The sequence below is a fragment of the Octopus sinensis genome, linkage group LG8, assembly GCF_006345805.1.
Source record: "Octopus sinensis linkage group LG8, ASM634580v1, whole genome shotgun sequence".
In the NCBI taxonomy this organism is placed as follows: Eukaryota; Metazoa; Mollusca; class Cephalopoda; order Octopoda; family Octopodidae; genus Octopus; species Octopus sinensis.
In genome coordinates this window covers 10,288,933-10,309,881 of record NC_043004.1, presented here as the reverse complement: position 1 = coordinate 10,309,881, position 20,949 = coordinate 10,288,933, and the positions used below count along the sequence as shown (strand labels likewise).

Sequence of the window (20,949 nt, the reverse complement as noted above, 5' to 3'; positions counted from 1 at the left end):
AACGCCCTCATCACATAAGCACTCGCCCTCACAAAGTATTACAATGTATAATGAAGCACATCGGCAATGATTGAGTAATTATCCATCGAATTTTTTCATTGGTTTATCAGTTAGGAATAGTGAATGGATGTCAATGTATGTTTAAACGGTCCAATGACAACTGAGATTTTTTTGTAAATATTTTGATGTAGACTTATACAAAAATCAAGCTGAACCTATTTTGTGTGGATCGCCATATGCACTTATTCTTAACTAAAACAAGAGTGCAAATGAATTTTATTTAAGAGGGAGATCTTATTCATTGGTTTGAAGAATATGTAATACAGTCTGACCGACTGGAAATTTTGTGCACCTCTTAATATATAAACAATTCAACATATTAAATATTTGAATTCTATGCATATTTTTTCATATAATTCCTTTATTTCGAAGACGAATTTTTGATCCCACCGAATATTATATAGAGTTTATTATCACCCTTGTAACACCACTTGTGGAGGAACCGTTCGTATATGATACAATTATATGTCGAAAGATATAATAGGAAATGTGAGCATGCGTGTGAGTAAACGCACACATGCACACATATATGTATGCATGTGTGTGTGTATTCTTTTACTCTTTTACTGGTTTCAGTCATTTGACTGCGGCCATACTGGGGCACCGCCCTGAAGAGTTTTGGTCGAACAAATCGACCCCAGGGCTTTTTTAAAGCCTAGCACTTATTCTATCACTCTCTTTTGCCGCACCGCCTGGTTCCAAGGACGTAAACCTACCAACGCCGGTTGTTAAGCGGTGATGAGAAGAAAAACACTGACACAAAGACACACAGAGTCTCACTGACACACACACATATTATACTGGGTGTCCCAAAATTCACTTATGGGTTTCAAGTTTTAATCACTTCCTTAACTTTACAAATAAATGCATGATATTTTGATATAATATACAATATAAAGGACATAATGGAAATGAATATGCACAAGTCAAATTTTCCAACACTCCTACATAGCATACGAAAAATTACATCGCTTAAATGGCAGCCATTTTCGGTTTCGCACGCCCGTGTTCTTTCCAAAACTTGAACCATAACACTCTCAAGAGTTTCAGACTTGCTTCTCTGATTTCTCTATTGATGTTCTCATTCAGTTGCACCAGGGTCTCCAGTTTGTTGACGTAAACCCCCTCTCTCAGGTATCCATGATTGAGATATTTTTGCGCCCGGCCATTCAAAGTAGACTTCGCACATGGTTCCAGCCAGATGGACCAACGTCTCATAACGCAAGAGAAACAAGGCTGTTGCTACGGCAGTGCTTTGGAGAGAATAATCTCCCGCTATGGTAATGTCAACTGGCCTTCACGTACCCCCGACTTGACTAGCCCGGAGTTTTTCTTGTGGGTGTACCTGAAAGAGAGGGTTTATGTCAACAAAGCGGAGACTCTGGTGCAACTTAAGAACATCAAAAGAGAAATCAGAGAAGTGAGGTATGAAAAAGATAACTGTCTCTTCCGACACCGTGTCCATCTTTTGGCTGGCTTGTCAAATTATAAGATTTGTAGATCAACGTTTTCATTTACTCTTCTTGTAAAATTTTCTCTGCTGGTTCAACTTCCAAAATGTTGCCTTCTTTTGGTAACATTTCTTGGTGTTTCTTTAATTCTTTTTTCTCAGTAGTAAGTTGCCGGGTTCGACCTCCGGCTGCCATAGCAAAGTTTTTCTTGGATCTTTTCAGTTTGAACGGCAGCTTTTAACATAATTTCTAGGTAACTAAAAAATTTTAAACTTCGTATACTGGTAGAATGTGTTTATAAAACATCTTTTTCTCTTGGCCAAATATCTTACAAACTATAGAATTTTCTCAATAAAGCCAAGAGAAAAAGATGTTTTATAAACACATTCTACCAGTATACGAAGTTTAAAATTTTTTAGTTACCAAGAAATTATGTTAAAAACTGCCGTTCAAACCGAAAAGATCCTTTTTCTTTTCTGTTTCGCCGTTTTGTACGCTGGGTGCGTCAACAATTCTTGTCAATACTATGCTTTCTTTTACTGGATCCTTTTTTATTTTTCTTGGGTGAACTTGCTGGGGTTCCAGGTGAGAGTCTTGGGTACTCTACCCAAGATTCAATATCAGACATGGTGGCAGTTACGTCGACAACAATTTCACTAGGCTTATCGCCGCACAACATATTTTTTTTAAGAACAAATAGTAAGTATTCCCCCCAACGGGGGAATAAATAACAAGAAGCAATAAACAGTCTTAAAAATAAACAGCTAATTCAACGAGAAGTTTAACACATTGTAGCAATCTCACCTTATGAAAAAACAACCAAACAACTCAAGTAGAAGTGGAAAACAGTTGTGAAGTAAAACATTTTTGTGAATGAAAATGAAATTAAAATCTTTCGTAAAAATAAAATAAAATGTGAATTCAAATCTCGGGTTAAACCTGGTTAACCATATAAGACAAGTTGGATTACTGATAATTAAAAATAGGAAATAATTAAAGTAAGGTGAAAGCATATATGCAGAATGTTAATGGGAACAGTTCAAACTTCACTGATATTTGTGATTTACAATTTACAATGATCGTCAACTTACAACTTATATATAGAAGGTTAATAGGTTCGAATGCAACGCTAAGCCCGTGAATTACTAAGATGCCAAAATATAAAAAATTATAAGGAATTTTACGCTTAAACTTTAAGATGACTAAATCTAACTATACATATATACATGCATACATACATACATATATATATATGTATGTATATATATATATATATATATATATATATATATATATTATGTATACATACATACATATATATATATGTATGTATATATATATATATATATATATATATATATATATATATATATATATATGTATACATACATACATATACACATATATGTATACATTTATATGTATGTATATATGAATATATATATAATCCGTAATAATGAAGGGTGAAATTAATTAATTTGGAAAAATTATCAATTACACCAAGTAGTCTTCGGCATGTAAAAGCCTCATTCGAGGAAAATTTAAGTAATACTAAGCAATAAGGGTTTAGCAACGAGTTGCCTTACCACATACCGAATTTAGAAATAGCAGTCAAAGGGTTATAGCTATTTCTTATGCATATGTGTGTGGGGGTGGGGTGGAGAGAGGGGTGCTCGTGCACGTATTCATATCTATATGTTCACACACACACAAACATACACGAACTTATCTTTATGCATATATATATATATATATTCATGTATGACCGAGGTGTGGGTATATAGATAGATAGATAGCTAGATAAATTTATATATATCTGTGTGTGTGTGTGTGTGTGTGTGTGTGTGTGTGTGTGTGTGTGTGTGTGTGTGTGTGTGTGTGTGTGCGTGTGTGTGTGTAAATATATAAAAATTAAAAAGTAAAAGAGTTAAAAGGAAGAGCAAGTACGGTTAGGCAGCTTTTTAATCGTTACAAATGTTTCGATACATACAGATCCTCGTATGTACAGGATTTAAAGTTATGTTCAAATTAAATTTATTTTACGATTTACCTGTATAAGAAAATCTATATGTATCTCCTCGGGTGATACTCAGTTGCTGTCTCCGTAAGTAAATTCAGATTTCCATGCTACAACATCCATGGCTTTTTCTTTGATACGAGGATCTGTAAGTATCGAAACATTTACAGGGATTAAAAAGATGCCAAAACCTGTACTTACTCTCCTTTTGACATTTTACTTTTTACTTTATATTTTCACACACGAGGAAGACTAGAATTGGTAGTGTACCATAAGAATACTACCGGCTATTCGGGAATTCTAAGGGTGAAGAACGAGCTCTATTTGTACTCTTATACGTTCTTAACAGAACACACCTCAAATATATATATATATATATATATATATATATATATATATATGTTTATATAGCGTAGGCTCGAAACGTAAAAGACTTTTTCTATTCCTGAGCGTTATATATCTGTTTGTTTTGTTCACCACTTGTCCTCGTGTTTGTTTTTTCGTAAACTCTCCCTACATATTGGTGTATGTGTGTGTGTGTGGTGTGTGTGTATGTGTGTGTGTGTGTGTGTGTGCGCGCGTGCGTGTGTGTGTGTAAATATATAAAAATTAAAAAGTAAAAGAGTTAAAAGGAAGAGCAAGTACGGTTAGGCAGCTTTTTAATCGTTACAAATGTTTCGATACATACAGATCCTCGTATGTACAGGATTTAAAGTTATGTTCAAATTAAATTTATTTTACGATTTACCTGTATAAGAAAATCTATATGTATCTCCTCGGGTGATACTCAGTTGCTGTCTCCGTAAGTAAATTCAGATTTCCATGCTACAACATCCATGGCTTTTTCTTTGATACGAGGATCTGTAAGTATCGAAACATTTACAGGGATTAAAAAGATGCCAAAACCTGTACTTACTCTTCCTTTTGACATTTTACTTTTTACTTTATATTTTCACACACGAGGAAGACTAGAATTGGTAGCGTACCATAAGAATACTACCGGCTATTCGGGAATTCTAAGGGTGAAGAACGAGCTCTATTTGTACTCTTATACGTTCTTAACAGAACACACCTCAAATATATATATATATATATATATATATATATATATATATATATATTATATATATGTTTATATAGCGTAGGCTCGAAACGTAAAAGACTTTTTCTATTCCTGAGCGTTATATATCTGTTTGTTTTGTTCACCACTTGTCCTCGTGTTTTGTTTTTTCGTAAACTCTCCCTACATATTGGTGTATGTGTGGTGTGTGTGTGTGTGTATGTGTGTGTGTGTGTGTGTGTGTGCGCGCGTGCGTGTGTGTGAGTGTATGTATGTATGTATGTATGTATGTATGTATGTATATACGTATGTATGTATTATGTGTACATGTGTTTCTGAATGCGTTTGTATATTTCTGTGTGTTCGTTTGTGTGTTTCTTGAAATATAACAAACTGTTAATACTTGGCTATAATATATTTGCATGTGTGCATGCAAATTCGTGTGCAGCAGTCAGGTTGCGTTTGCGCCTGCATGCAATACTTGCGTAAGTGTTGCATGCACACGCATGCAACCCCACTTGAATAACAAAATGAAAAGTAGTAAACGAATGCAAAGCAAGCAGACGATATTGTTAACGCCTAAAAGCTACTGTTTTCTGACCGCTCTTAGCCTACTAACAAGAAGACTCCTACGTTGCTGTTAGCCCTACTGCTGAGGAAACCTCCAAAAATCATGTCCAAATGGCACCGTAACCTTTAAAAAAGAAAGGACGCATTGTAAAGCATTTTGTCATATACACTGTACTTCCAAAAGTAATCGGATGACCATGACTGGAAGGTTCTTAAGTATAAATCCGCTTCTTCTTAGCGTAAAGACGAAAGTTTGGAGATCGTTGTTGTCCGGTGGTTTGTCTCGTGCATACGTATACACACACACACACATACACACATACACACACAGAGAGATACATGGTCACACAATATATATTATATATAGTATGTATTATATATAATATATGTGAGTCTGTGTGTGTATGTGTGTATATAATTATAAATGCATGTAGAGTATTGCGTTAAAAAAGCATGTATCGGGATTTTTTTTTCATGTAATTGTTTTTCAGTCCACCCTTTACGTTAATGTTTACAGTTTTATCTACTTCGTGTTCCACTTAAAAACAAAATCCTAGTTATTTCATATATCTCAAGGCTTTTAAAATTAATTCTTATTCTTATGCTACAAACACGTACTGTTCCTGGTAAGGGAGATAACCGTTTCCTCCATAACATTTGGTGGGATTAGTAGTTCGAGTCTGAAACCAAAGAATAAAGATGCAGGAAATATACATATTTAATGCTTTTCTTTGCTTACTCAATACTAAAATCTTTGAAATTTCTAGTTTTTTGGCAATCATGTATAGCGCCATTTCCTTCTTATTAGAATTCGTAAACAAGCCAAAATCCACGCTAAATAAATTAAACTAATTTTAGAATTATGCGAAGCGAAACATTTCTTATCAGTGGAAAATAATCAGAGCTTGGAAGACATTGAAACAATATATGTTTTCAATTCGTTTTTCTCAGTTTTTCGTTTTTTACTTCTGAGAACGTTACTCTAAATATAATAACCAATAATACAGTTTCAGGTTTCTTTCACACGGTTTCGCGAGCAATAGGATAAGGTGTTATTGCAGATCAAAGCATGAATGAACATTACTTCATAATTTATATTTTATAGATGATCAAGCTAAAGGGACAATAGGAATCTGTGAAAATGCTTCAAAACTCAAACAGTGAATAATTGAACACGACAACCTTTCTGTTACACACTCACACACACACCTGTGTGTGTGTGTGTGTGCTATTGTATCTATTTTACATCTTTAAAATTGAGCAAGTGGTCGGTTGAAATAAATCTGAACCCCAATCAACAGGAAAAAATAATTACACAAACATTCATACGCACACATGCATTCTTACACGCATACATACGTTCATACACACACATATATAAGTAGAATAGAAAAAACACCAATACACTAACACATTCATTTAAAATGTAAGTGTGTATATGTGTGTATATATGTATTTATATATGTGTATAAATGTGTGTGTTTGTGCGGTTGTGTATGTATGTATGTATATATATATATATATAACCACACATACACAACACACATACATACAAATACATATGTGTAGATATATATATATACACACACACACACACACATATATATATATCTATATATATATAATAAATAAATAAAATATATGCATATATACATACATATATGTACATACTTACATCTACATGTATATATACATGCATATATATATATATATATGAGTACAGGACACGACAAATAAACGTAGAATACAACGAGAGACGAGAACATAAAATCAAACAAGGAAACGGACTTTTTTTAAACAACGAAAAAACAGAGTACAGGACAAACAATACAAGGAAAATTCCCCTTCATCAGCTGTCCCTGGTTCGACTCAAAGTGTGTTTCGAAGGTAAGGACAGAACACAGTTGAAGCAGTCCTTCCTGCAAAAGGAATTAAATAAAATTCTTGTGCAGAGGGGTAAAGCAAGTGACAAAAACAGGACTTAAAAGCAATACAAATGAAGAAAAAACAATACAAATGAAGAAAAAAACAATACAAAGGAAGAAAAAACAGTACAATAAAGAAACAGGACAGGAAACAGACAATAAGGGCTTTTTTTGCCTGGACGGTGGAAAAATTAGTTAGAACGCATGTGAGAAATCGGCTAACGAAGGACAGAAGTCGATCTATACTTGTTGAAGGACGAAGCTGAAAGTTTTTGCAACCCTCTGGTCAGGAGAAGGAGGAGGAGGAGGAGAGAGAGAGAGAGAGAGAGAGAGGAAAGAAACCAGAAAGGGTGAAAAATAAGAAGGAGAGAGACAAGTACAGAGAAAGACAGACAGGCAGGGAGGAAAGGTCAAAGAGTGCGCGTCGTGATGATTCAAATAAAAACTTGGAGAAGAGAAATAACGCGTGCGTTCGGTCTAATTAGGGTTCAGTAAAATAATTTACTTTACCACACACCGATCTTTTAGAAATAGTAGCCAAAAAATCTTAGCTATTTCTTATAGTAGAAGAAATAGCTAAGACTTTTTGGCTACCATTTCTAAAAGTTCGGTGTGTGGTAAAGTAAATTATTTTACTGAACCCTAATTATATAACGTAATGTTTTGAATATACCGTAAATGGTCTTTTTACATACTGAACACTACTTGGTAAAATTAATTAATAATTAATTAATTTTACCCTTTTATTATTGATTATATATATATATATATATATATATATATATATATATGTGTGTGTGTGTGGTGTGTGTGTGTGTGTGTGTGTGTGTGTGTGGTGTGTTAAATAAAATAAGACAACAAAGCCAAGGTTGTGTGGAGTTTTCAGGACATTTATAAAGAGAAAGTTAGTCTTACTGCAGTTTCTAGAATATTAAGGATGTCCCTTCATCAGAGACAATGTGAGATGGTTAAATAGAGGGAAATATTAGAGTTCAGTATAGGAATTATTTTGGAAAAGGAAGCAAATAAGGAGTATATAGGGAAATAGGAGAATGAATGTAGAAATAAAAATAAAAATGTATAAAGATGTTATAGTTTCAGTTCCATTATCCAAGAAAAGTGGTGCGTAGAAGAGGTAAAAATGCTTCTTGTTCGCGGTATGTAAATTCCAATAGGAGTTCATATTTTGTCGTTACAAATGGAAAATGTGGAGACGAAAATTCCATGTGCTGTTCATTCAAAGGAGTCTTGTGGTGTGAATGAATATTTGAGAATGTAGTGGTAATATTAAGTGGATGGAGAAGGGAGAAGAGATGTGTATGTTAAATTGAAGTGAGAGGGGTCAAAGGAAAAGGTGAGAAACGAAAAAGGACAGAAAGAGTAAGAGAAACTAAAAACAAGATGAAAAAAGAAAAGTGTGAGAAAATATGAAAAAGATAGTGTTGGTGGTCGAGATATTAAGAGGGGGTGGAAAATGAGTATGGGAGGGGTATGAAGAGACAAGAATTAAGTAATGAATATGTGTGAGGTGGGGTGATGTGTTAGAATAGTGTTAGGGGATGGGTACAGAAAAAGGTGTAGGCGCTGGTGTTCTAAAGTGAGTAGTAAGCCACAAAACGGAAGGGAAGAATGGTAAAGATGGTCAAGTTTCTATAAATAGACTTAAGTGTTTAGTCTACTGGCTAATGTGATAGTGTGGATGAAGAAATCAGAGAGAAAGAAAGAAGTGTATATTGATATACGCACGCACACGTGTACATATGTGTGTGAGTATGCATTATTATATAGGCTTGCGTGTTTGTGTATTTTAACCTGTATGCATGCATATATATACACATACACATATGCATTCTCACCATTCTAACATATCACCTCACCATTCTAACATATCACCCCACCTCACACATATTCATTACTTTCATTCATATCTCTTCCTACCCTCCCCTACTCCTCTCCCATCCCCATCTTAATATTTTGACCACCACTAACACACCTTTTTCATTTTTCTTACACTTTTTCATTTTTTTCTTCTTGCTTTCATTTTCACTCCATCTTACTTTTCTTCTTCGTTTTTCACATTATCCTTTGACTTCTCTCTTCATTTTAACATACACATCTCTTCTCCCTTCTCTATCCACTTAATACTACCACTTCAATCTGAGATATTCATTCCCACCACAAGACTCCTTTGAATGAACAGTACATGGAATCTACGTCTGCACACTTTCCATTTGTGATGACAAAATATGAACTCCTATTAAAATTTACATACCATGGACAGGAAGCATTTATTCCACTTCTACACACTACCTTGCTGCAACTATAACTTCTTGATACATTTATAATTTTAATTTTACATTCATTCTATTTCCTATATACTCCTTATTTGATTCCTTTTCAAAAATAATTCCTATATTGAACTCTAATATTTCCCTCTATTTAACCATCTCACATCGTCTTTGATGAATGGAAATCCCTGATATCCCAGAAACAGCTGTAAGACTAACTTTCTCTTTATAAATATCCTGAAAACTCCACTCAGCCTTGGCTTTGTTGACTTATTTTATTTAACATATACATGCTCATACAAGACCTGCATTAGACTCCTCACTCGTATCATTATCGAACCGAGAGTTTAACTACAGTCCTTCCATAGCACTTACATAACATTACCTGCCACCTTGGTTCTTCTGGATAGGAATACAACTCATATATATATATATATATGTATATATATATATACGTGTCTCTGTGTGTATATATGCATGTAAATGTGTATGTATACATGTATGTATGTATATATGCATGTATGTATATATGCATGCATGTATCCACACATACACAACGCGCGCACCCCCCCCCACACACATATATATATATATAGAGAGAGAGAGAGAGAGAGATAGACTGACAGACAGACAGATAGATAGATAGATAGATAGATAGATAGATAGATAGATAGATAGATAGATAGATATATAGATAGATAGATATGCATATATACATATAGGTATATATATTGTATATTTATATATATGTGTGCATATACATATGTATGTGTATATATATATATATATTATATATATATATATATATATATAATATATATATTATATATATTATGTATGTATTTATATATTTGTATGTACATTGTCTCTCTGAAACACATACGAATGTACCGAAGCGTGGTGGCGGTCGTGTTGCTTAAGCTAAATATTGGTGTGTAGACGACCACTGATGATATTTCTTATCTGCTAAAATCTCGAAGGAGTTAAGAGGGATAAAGATTAAAGTGGTGAAAGCCATGTTTAAGAAGGAGAAAGCTCTGTGAGAGACAAGTTGATAAAATGTCGACTAATGGCCTTTCCATTTCAAACTTTCAATACCCATGATACAGGGAATTATATGTTTCTAAGCAAATACAGTTGTGTTGGGAAAGAGAGCAGGTGAGAAGAAGAAGAGAAGATGTAGTCAAGATTATATGTGCTATGTTCGTTTGTGTATTTTCTTAAGTAACGCCTTTTACTTTAGACTAATGTTTTACAAACATATGTCTATGCGATTTTGAATTCATTATTTCTGCGTGTGTGTGTGTGTGTTTGTGAGTATGCATGTGTGTGTGTTTGTGTGCGCGTGTGTGTGTTCGTGAGTATGCATATGAGTGTGTGCGTTTGTGTGTGTGTGTATGTGGGTCTATGAGTTGTGTTGTATATGCTTGTATAATGAGAGAGATTGTGTGATTTGGGTAGTGTTTGTAGTAATGTGTTAGAACTTAAATGTTAGAGCGTTTAACAACACCTCATTCTTAAGTATACACACACACACACTTACACATATACATATATATATGTAAATATGTATGCATGTATATATGTATGTATAGATATAAATATATATACATATATATATATATATATATTATATATATATATATATATATATATATATATATAATATATATATATATATATGTATAGATATATATATATATTATATATATATATATAAATGTATATATGTATGTATAGATATAAATATATATTATATATAAATATATATACATATATATATGTGTGTGTGTGTGTGCGTGTGTTTGTGTGTGTGTGTATAATGTAAGTATATATTTTATATGATATATGAGTGTGTGTGTGTTTTTGTGCGATATGTGAGTGTATATGTGGAAGTAGATAAGCAATAATGCTTTATGTGCATATCCGTAAACATGCACGTGAGTGCACCAAAGTAAGCATTTCATTTGGATGCATATTGCATACGCATATATTGACGTGCGACCAATACACACACATTTAGACATACAGACATACAAATTCACTCACAAACACACACACACACACACACACACACGCATACACGGACCTCCACACGCTCAGAGACCTCCCTTACCCACCCCCATACACACATAGATTTAGCTCTCATACGCATTGAATATCATGTGATGAGCATGCATGTGTTAAATCGTGCAGAGATATTGAAAGATATGCGAAGATATAAGGAGCAGAAATATCAGATAAACCACTTTATATATAAACAAGGTACCCGCTCCTTTTATATAAACACGCTCTAATACGTTTATAAATTTGAATAAACATGTTACTTATATTCATATTTACATTATTGTAAATGCATGCCTGAAGTTTTTCATTTCTTCCGAACTGTATGTAGCCTAACTAGCTGTTCAACGAAATGCATAACCAGCGAAATCTTTATACAAAGGTGCGGGCATGGTTGCGTGGGAAGAAGTTGGCAGAAACGTTAGCATGCCGGGCGAAATGCTTAGCGGTATTTCGTCTGTCGTTACCTTCCGCGTTCAAATTCCGCCGAGGTCGAAAGGCAAAGTCGACCAATTCCGCCGAGGTCGACTTTGCCTTTCATCCTTTCGGGGTCGATAAATTAAGTACCAGTTAAGCACTGGGGTCGATATAATCGACTTAATACCTATGTCTGTCCATGTTTGTCCCCTCTGTGTTCAGCCCCTTGTGGGTAATAAAGAAATAGGTATTTCGTCTGTCGTTACCTTCCGCGTTCAAATTCCGCCGAGGTCGACTTTGCCTTTCATCCTTTCGGGGTCGATTAAATGAGTACCAGTTACGCACTGGGGTCGATGTAATCGACTTAATCCATTTTCTCTGTCCTTGTTTCTCCCCACTCTGTGTAGCCCCTTGTGGGCAGTAAAGAAATGGGCATTTCGTTTGCTATTACGTTCTGAGTTTAAATTCCGCCGAGGTCGACTTTGTCTTTCATACTTTCGGGGTCGATAAATTAAGTACCAGTTACGCACTGGGGTCGATGTAATCGGCTTAATCCGTTTGTCTGTCTTTGTTTGTCCTCTCTATGTGTAGCCCCTGGTGGGCAGTAAAAAAGTAAAAAAAAAACGTTAGCACGAGCTTGAAGAAACGTTAGCACGCCGGGCGAAATGCGTAGCAGTATTTCGTCTGCTGTTACGTTCTGAGTTCAAATTCCACCGAGGTCGACTTTGTCTTTCATCCTTTCGGGGTCGATAAATTAAGTACCAGTTACGCACTGGGTTCGATGTAGTTGACTTAATCCCTTTGTCTGTCCTTGTTTGTCCCGTCTCTGTTTAGCTCCTTGTGGGCAATGAAGAAATAAGAAGTTGATTTCTCAACCACACGGTTTTGAGTTCCATTGCACAACGCCGCACCTTGGGCAGGTATTTTCTATTATAGCCTCGGGCTGATCAAAGCCTTATATATATATATATAAGAAAAATAAGAAAATGGAGATACGTCAATTAATAAGTATATTTATTAACTGCCAAAAGGTGATCTCTAACAGCTGTTTCGATTCTTACTTTAAAGAATATAATTGTAATAAATCATTTTATAAAGCAGAATCTCGTCAGAGGCAGAAACAAATAGATACACCAGTATGTTATTAGTTGTTAAATGACCGGGACGCAAACACACCAACATCAGTTGTCAAGCGATGGAGGGGGGGACAAACACAGATACAAACAACAAACACACACACACACACACACACACACATATATCTATATATATATATATTTAGATAAAAGTATCGTGTACATTAGAACACATTAAGAGGCTTCCAAATAGGAAAGCCTTGTGCTAGAAAGAGCAGTAGAAAACTCAAACCACTAATTATGGATAAATACTCGAAAGGATTGAAAATTAAAAACGTTTACCATCTAATTTATGTTTAATTTACTATGTAATTTATGATTAATATTTTTGATAGATTTCTTCTAATTTTTACCGGCATCCTCTCTGTCGCCGGTTGTTTTGAAAAATTAGGATATACAGGCAACTAGTTTACATGCGAATCTAGTCGTGTGTATATTTGAAATCTGAAGGCTCCCTACTGACGAAAAGTAGCCTTAGTAAATATTTTTTTACTGGAATGAGTTAGAAACCATGATCTAGGAACTAAATTAGATGGTAAACGTTTTTAATTTTCAATCCTTTCGAGAATGTATCCATAATTAGTGGTTTGAGTTTTCTAGTGCTCTTTCTAGCACAAGGTTTTCCTATTTGGAAGCCTCTTAATGTTTTCTAATGTACACGATACTTTTATGTGAATAATATATAGTTTATTGACTATTTTTTTTGTGCTAGGACACTGGTAATAATAATTTCTATAATTCTTATTACCCTAATATTATTTATTATGTTTATATATATATATATATATATTATATATATATATATATTATATATATATATAGAGAGAGAGAGAGAGAGAGAGAGAGAGAGAGATCAATAAATGGTGAGGTTGTGTTGACTGCACGTGGAGAAATGATAAGCAATGAAAAATTGTATAAATGCAGAATGCTCGATTGAAAGAAAATTCTAATGAATTGAGAAAATGAAAAAATATAGAAATATATATTTATTCAAACCGGTTTTCGTCATAGTTTGACTTATCAAGAATAGTTAGGTGAAAAGGTTTTTTAAAAATGAGAAAGGGGAAAAAAAGTTGCATTGTTTTTTGCAAAAGAATAATAGTAGTAAATATGTATAAAAATTAATAGTAGTAAATATGTATAAAAATTAAAAATTAAGTACTCCGATACATTGTGAGTTCGTTGTGTATCTTGAGTTTAATGATTGTTCATGAAAAAATTACCTTGAGGTATTAGGATCCAATGGGATTAAGGCCATGTGTTGTTTGGTTTAATTTAGGATGTTGGCAAAACAGGAAGTAGTAGTAATTGTGGTTCTTCAGTTCCTGTGTTGTGAATAAGGGGAGACAACTCTTTTGAGTTCTTAAATAAAAGCTGCTGATAAACCCCAAATTATAAAATTGTCATTTTAGCTTCATTTGCATTATCTTTTTTATATAATTGTTTGTTAATTTAACTTTCAGATTTTAACACTTTATTTATATTATTTTCTAATTATATAAATTTGCATAGACAATTGCATTTCAGATTATTATATCATAAATAATAAAGATGATGGTAATAACAACAATAGTAAAAATGATATTTAAAGAGTATAAGTTATTGCTTGAAGTGATGAATCTATGGTATCCTTATATATTTGTGTGAGTCCATCCATGAAGAATGAAGTAGAAAAGGGAAGTTTGATCAACGAGGAGTTTGTATGTTAAGTTGTGTTTGGAATTTTTCAATAAAGAGATTCTCCTTGTTAATTCTCTCCTGTGTGGTGATGCCGTCTTTACATTGGTAGAAGGGGAATATATAGAATTTGGGGTTTAAGTCTTTAGCGCATGAGTCTATGTGGCCACTCAGTGGAATTTGTCGGTATTCCGGGAGATTTATTTGTTCTTTATGCACCGCTACTCGTTTACGTAACGGGAGACTCGTTTGTCCAACATAATTATGTTGGCAACCAGCGCATGTGAGAACGTAGATAAGGTTCTCGGAGGAACAGGAGAAGTTAGTCTTGATTTTAAACTTCGTACCTTGTTTGAAGGTAAATTCAGAACCTTCAAGTAGGAGGGGGCATGTCCCACAGTTTGGGCGTGCACATTTTTTTACTGCTGGGTGTGGATGTGGTGTGTGAAGTTTGGCATTTGTCAAGAGTTTTTTTAAAGATTTGTGTTGCCTTTTACATTTGAGAATTTTGTGTGTATTTATAATGTTTTTCATTTTGGGGTCTGTTGACAGTAGACTGAGGTTTTGTATGATTGTGGTGTATGCTTCGATATTTTTGGGGTTGTGGGTGGAAATGTATGGAAGTATTTTGAGGTTGTGTGTGGTGTTAGGTTGGGTAGTTTTCAGTGTAATGTTATCTAGTTCTTTGGCGCGTTTTATTCCATACTCTATAAGGGTGGAGGGATATTGGCGTTGTAATAGTGTTTTTTTGAGGTCTTGAAGGCGTATTTCTCGTGTTTTTGGATCCGAGACAATGGTGCATACCCTTTTAGCCAAATTGAAAGGGATATTGTCTTGGTGTGTTTTGGGTGGCATGAACTAAAGAGGAGGTATTGTTGTGAGTCTGTGGGTTGTGGTAGATGTCTGTTATGATTTGGTTCTTAGGTGTTTTTATAATTAGGAGATCAAGAATGGTAGATGATGTTTGCTTAATCCCATAGTGAATTGGATGTTGGGATGTATGTTGTTTAGTATGGTTTTGAATTCCAGGAGTTTTTCATAAGGTTCTTTCCATATGATGAAACAATCATCCAAATACCTTTTCCAGTTTTCCTTTAGGTAGGTGTGGAAAACATGTCCAAATTTCTGGCGTGATATTTCATAGAGTGATAGTTCGAAGAAACCCATTATGAGGTTCGCAAGGACTGGTGCAGCCTTGGTACCCATCGCAATACCACATTTTTGACGGTAGTGCGTGTCGTCGAAGAGAAAAAAATTGTTGGTCAGAATGAACTTGAGAGATTCTGTAATAAAAGGGAATGTCTCTGGGTGTTTTTCTAGCCAGAAGTCAATTGCCTCTATACCATACTCATGTGGGATGTTGGTGTAGAGGTTGATGACATCAAAGGATACCAGGAGTGTCTCCTCGTTAACTGTTTTCTCTTTAAATATCATTTTTACTATTGTTGTTATTACCATCATCTTTATTATTTATGATATAATAATCTGAAATGCAATTGTCTATGCAAATTTATATAATTAGAAAATAATATAAATAAAGTGTTAAAATCTGAAAGTTAAATTAACAAACAATTATATAAAAAAGATAATGCAAATGAAGCTAAAATGACAATTTTATAATTTGGGGTTTATCAGCAGCTTTTATTTAAGAACTCAAAAGAGTTGTCTCCCCTTATTCACAACACAGGAACTGAAGAACCACAATTACTACTACTTCCTGTTTTGCCAACATCCTAAATTAAACCAAACAACACATGGCCTTAATCCCATTGGATCCTAATACCTCAAGGTAATTTTTTCATGAACTATCATTAAACTCAAGATACACAACGAACTCACAATGTATCGGAGTACTTAATTTTTAATTTTTATACATATTTACTACTATTAATTTTTATACATATTTACTACTATTATTCTTTTGCAAAAAACAATGCAACTTTTTTTCCCCTTTCTCATTTTTAAAACAACCTTTTCACCTAACTATTCTTGATAAGTCAAACTATGACGAAAACCGGTTTGAATAAATATATATTTCTATATTTTTTCATTTTCTCAATTCATTAGAATTTTCTTTCAATCGAGCATTCTGCATTTATACAATTTTTCATTGCTTATATATATATATATATATATATATATATACGACGGGCTTCTTTCGGTTTTCGTCTACCAAATCCACTCACAATGCTTTGGTCGGCCCTAGGCTATAGTAGAAGGCGCTTGCCCAAGTTGCCATGAAGTGGAACTGAACCCGGAACCATGTAGTTTCTTACCACACAGCCACTTCTGCGCCTATTTAATAAACATATGTAAAAATCTATGCAGTAATTATATGCAGAAAAAATTATATAAATATGTAATTGTACGATTAATATATTACTTATATTCATACACCGAAATACGCATTTATATGCTACGAGTGAAAGGAAAAACGAAAGAAAGAGGCACACAATACATTTGATAGAGTTATATATGTAACTCCAATCAAAGTTTGATTCAGCCGTGTGCTACTTGAAGTTTCGTCGACTCCTTACAGGAACCTACCACGTGGAATTCAGGTAGTCGAATGGAGAGATGCACGAAGTCGAAGATTGCTACTGAAAAACTGAGCTACAGTTTGTCAAGGAAGGTCACATAGTGTTATTAGAGATCGAATTGAAATTTTCAGTGACATTGAATCTATTAAAATCAATTAAATTTCTTAGATCGCGTAGCTGGATACGAAGGTCGTGGCGATGTGCTTAACCCTAAGCAGTCGGGTAAGAGCCTCCGACGACCATTAATCAAATGCGAAATCACTGGTGATCTGGCTATATCCCGGATCCTTAGGGAGCATGCGTCCGTTGTCAGTCATAAGATAAGTACTTTCTCGTGGCTATGAGTTGTTTTGACTTATTTTTAGCAATACTGGTCCTAACTAGTACCCTTAGTCACTTTATATACATACATACATACATACATACATACATACATGCATACATACATACATACATACATACATACATACATACATACATACATACATACATACATACATATATATATATATATATATGTGTTGTTTTTGTCCTGTTATTATTATTATTGTTTTTTTGTATTTATATTCGTGTGGCATCGTCCGTTTTTCTGTCCTTGTTTCGTATACATTCGATCCTTTTCCCAAGAAATCTAATGCTCGTAGCTTAGCTTTTTCCTTGGGGGCTGGTCGGATTGGAATGATCTCAAGATTAATCAGCCGAAATTGCGAGGATGATCCGGTTCTTGACTGAAGATTAGAGGCTTCGAATGACCCGTCCGTTTCTTTGTGTCGTCTATTTGAATGTTTTGCGTTCTTGTCCTATGTTGTATTTATATATATATATATATATATATATATATATATATATATATGTATATATATATATATATATATATATATATATATATATATATATATATATAAAGAAAAGAAAATTGCAACATATGCTTTCTGAAGAAGATTTGCTGGAAGCACTGGATATGTGTCGTGGAATGCGTTAAGAAGACCATGGCCAGAGATGTTGATATGAGTGTTGATCATCGGATTACCATCACCTTTTTTTTAGCAGTGTACAGGTTGAGGATCATCACAGAAGTAAGATATAACAATATGAGGTGGGGGTAACAAAAACGACCTTCTTTTGTTTACAAAGTAGAACGTGGATATTAATGGAAATCCTACCCCCACCTCATATTGTTATATCTTACTTCTGTGATGATCCTCAACCTGTACACTGCTAAAAAAAAGAGGTGATGGTAATCCGATGATCAACACTCATATCAATATCTCTGGCCATGGTCTTCTTAACGCATTCTACGACACATATCCAGTGCTTCCAGCAAATCTTCTTCAGAAAGCATATGTTGCAATTTTCTTTTCTTTTGGGAAGCAGAGTTATGTCAATATCCTCTGTACGTTCCTCTGGATGAACTTGTGCGTTTACGCAATTCATTATATGCTAAGGTTTCAGGACATTGCATTCTAACGATATTGTCAACTGAAATGGAAGACAAAGTTGATTACTTCAGACTTCATCCAAGTTTCTATCTCCCTTTAAAGCTGTTTATTAGAAAAGTAAAGCAGAATGATATTTATTTTTTATTATTCCAATTTTAATTTCTCGTAGATTCTCAAGATTCTATCCAAAATTTTTCCGAGTGAAAAAAGGGAGTTATATGTAAATACAATAACAGAGATAAAGAAATAGGGAGAAAATAAATATAGAGAAAAAAAAAAGAAATATAAAATAAGATAGAATGTAACAGAGGAAAACAAAATGTTTATTTTACGAAGAGTTGGATACTCAATCTCTTTTCTGGAACAAAAGTAGTGAAGTGAGAGAAGATGAGAGAAAGAAGGAGAAAGAAATTAGCAGAGATGTGTGTGTGTGTGTGTGTGTGTGTGTGTGTCTGTGTGTGTCTGTGTGTGTGTGTGTGTGTGTGTGTGTGTGTTGTGTGTGTGTGTGTTGAACGTGTGTGGATAAATGACAAAGGAAGAGGACAAAATTTATATAAAAAGATAAGAGAGAAAGATGAAATATTTTTCCGTTTCCATAATTTTTCATAAGTGTACGTAATGTATGAAATATATGTAAGTATGTATGAACTTAAATATCTACCAATCTCCTAGACACACTTTCCAGTAACTCACAGATACAGAAAAATACTTAATAGGCGTTCTGTGAAATTATCATATAGCTGCTGCCCCAGTATGAACTGTATCATTACACGTAGTCAATACCAAGAGCCTGAATCCTGTTGCAACTGTCGCGAACCAGGATCCTGTCTACTTGACAAACCTTGTATGACTAAATCTATCATATATGAAACAGATGTTACTGCAACCCTGAATAATAATACCAACGATAAGGAGACCTACATTGGATTATGTGAAAGTGAATTTAAAAATCGCTCGGCCAATCACATAGCCTCCTTCCAACATAGGGACAAAAGTAAAGCTACGAAGGTGGTTAGCTACGTATGGACTTTGAAAGATAACGAAACTCCGCATGTGATTAAATGGAAAGTAATTGAAAAATCCATAGCTCATGTGAATACACTGAATAAATGTAGACTTTGGCTAAAGAGCACAGATCGTGTTCAGACCTAAGGCCCTTAGATCTCTATTGAACTCTAGGTCAGAAATTTTCAACGGTTGTATGTGTATGTATAGATATATTTTGAAGAATTGGAAAATTCTGCGTATTCCTGACTGATATCTTTTCATTTAAGGTCTAAGCTTTATCATTTAAGGTCTAAGGAGAATAGCTTTTTTACCTTCTTATTTTTTAATTATACTTTTAATTTTACATTTTAGTTTCTGTTTTTCCGTTGTTTACTGTCGACATTTTCTATATGCTACCTTCTCAGTTCTTTTCGCGTGTCTTCTACTATTCAATTTCTTGAGTTCGTTATAATATGTGGTTTGCACCTGAAGAATATGTTTGAGTTTTCTCAACATATGAAACTATTAGTAGCCCTTTAATACATGTACTGTGACCTTTAAATAAATATTATTTATCTCTCACCAAATGGAGCACTTTTTTGTTGAATTTTTTATCACGGTTCAGTACATTATGTTGTGTGTGTATATATATATATATATATATATATATATGAGGAGACCCCCTTCGGTCATGAATGACCATGGGATTGCACCTACAAAGTTACCTTCCGAGGCACAAGTCCGGGCAAATTTGTTTCTAAGGGAAAAGCAAGGCCGATACAGTTTGGTACCAATGATGTCGCAACTCATTTCTAAAGCTGAGTTAACTGAAACAACATGAAATAAAGTGTCTTGCTCAAGAACACAACACGAACCCCGGGCCGGGAATCGAGCTCACAACCTCACGATCGTAATCGCGACGCTCTAATCACTGAGCTATGCGCCTCCACTATATATATATATCTTCATCTGGTGTATATATATATATATTATATATATATATATATATAACGGGAAGCTTTATGAAAATAGACAAAAGACGAAGGCAGGTTTACGGAAATAAACAAAAGACGAGGGCAGGTGGAATACAAACAAACAATTGTATTAGTATGGCGCTCAGAAATATAAATAAAACAAGTCTTTAACGTTTCGAGCCTACGCTCTTCAACAGAAAGATACACAGAGAAGAAACACAGAAAGAAGGAGAGAAAAAAAATGCGTGCAGAGGCTAGCGAATCAACATGGCGATCAGATATATATATATATGTATGTATGTATATATATATATATGTAACCCACGCGCGGATGCATACATTCG

General features: G+C 34.1%; 1 long non-coding RNA gene across 1 annotated transcript; it reads right to left on the bottom strand.

Moving 5' to 3' along the window:
* Positions 1 to 1,439: 1,439 nt before the first annotated feature.
* Positions 1,440 to 20,192, bottom strand: LOC118764406. The gene is made up of 3 exons (XR_005000220.1): positions 20,049 to 20,192; positions 9,198 to 9,199; positions 1,440 to 1,450 (listed from the first exon to the last, which is right to left on the bottom strand). It is a non-coding gene; the product is annotated as an uncharacterized LOC118764406 (long non-coding RNA).
* Positions 20,193 to 20,949: the final 757 nt, after the last annotated feature.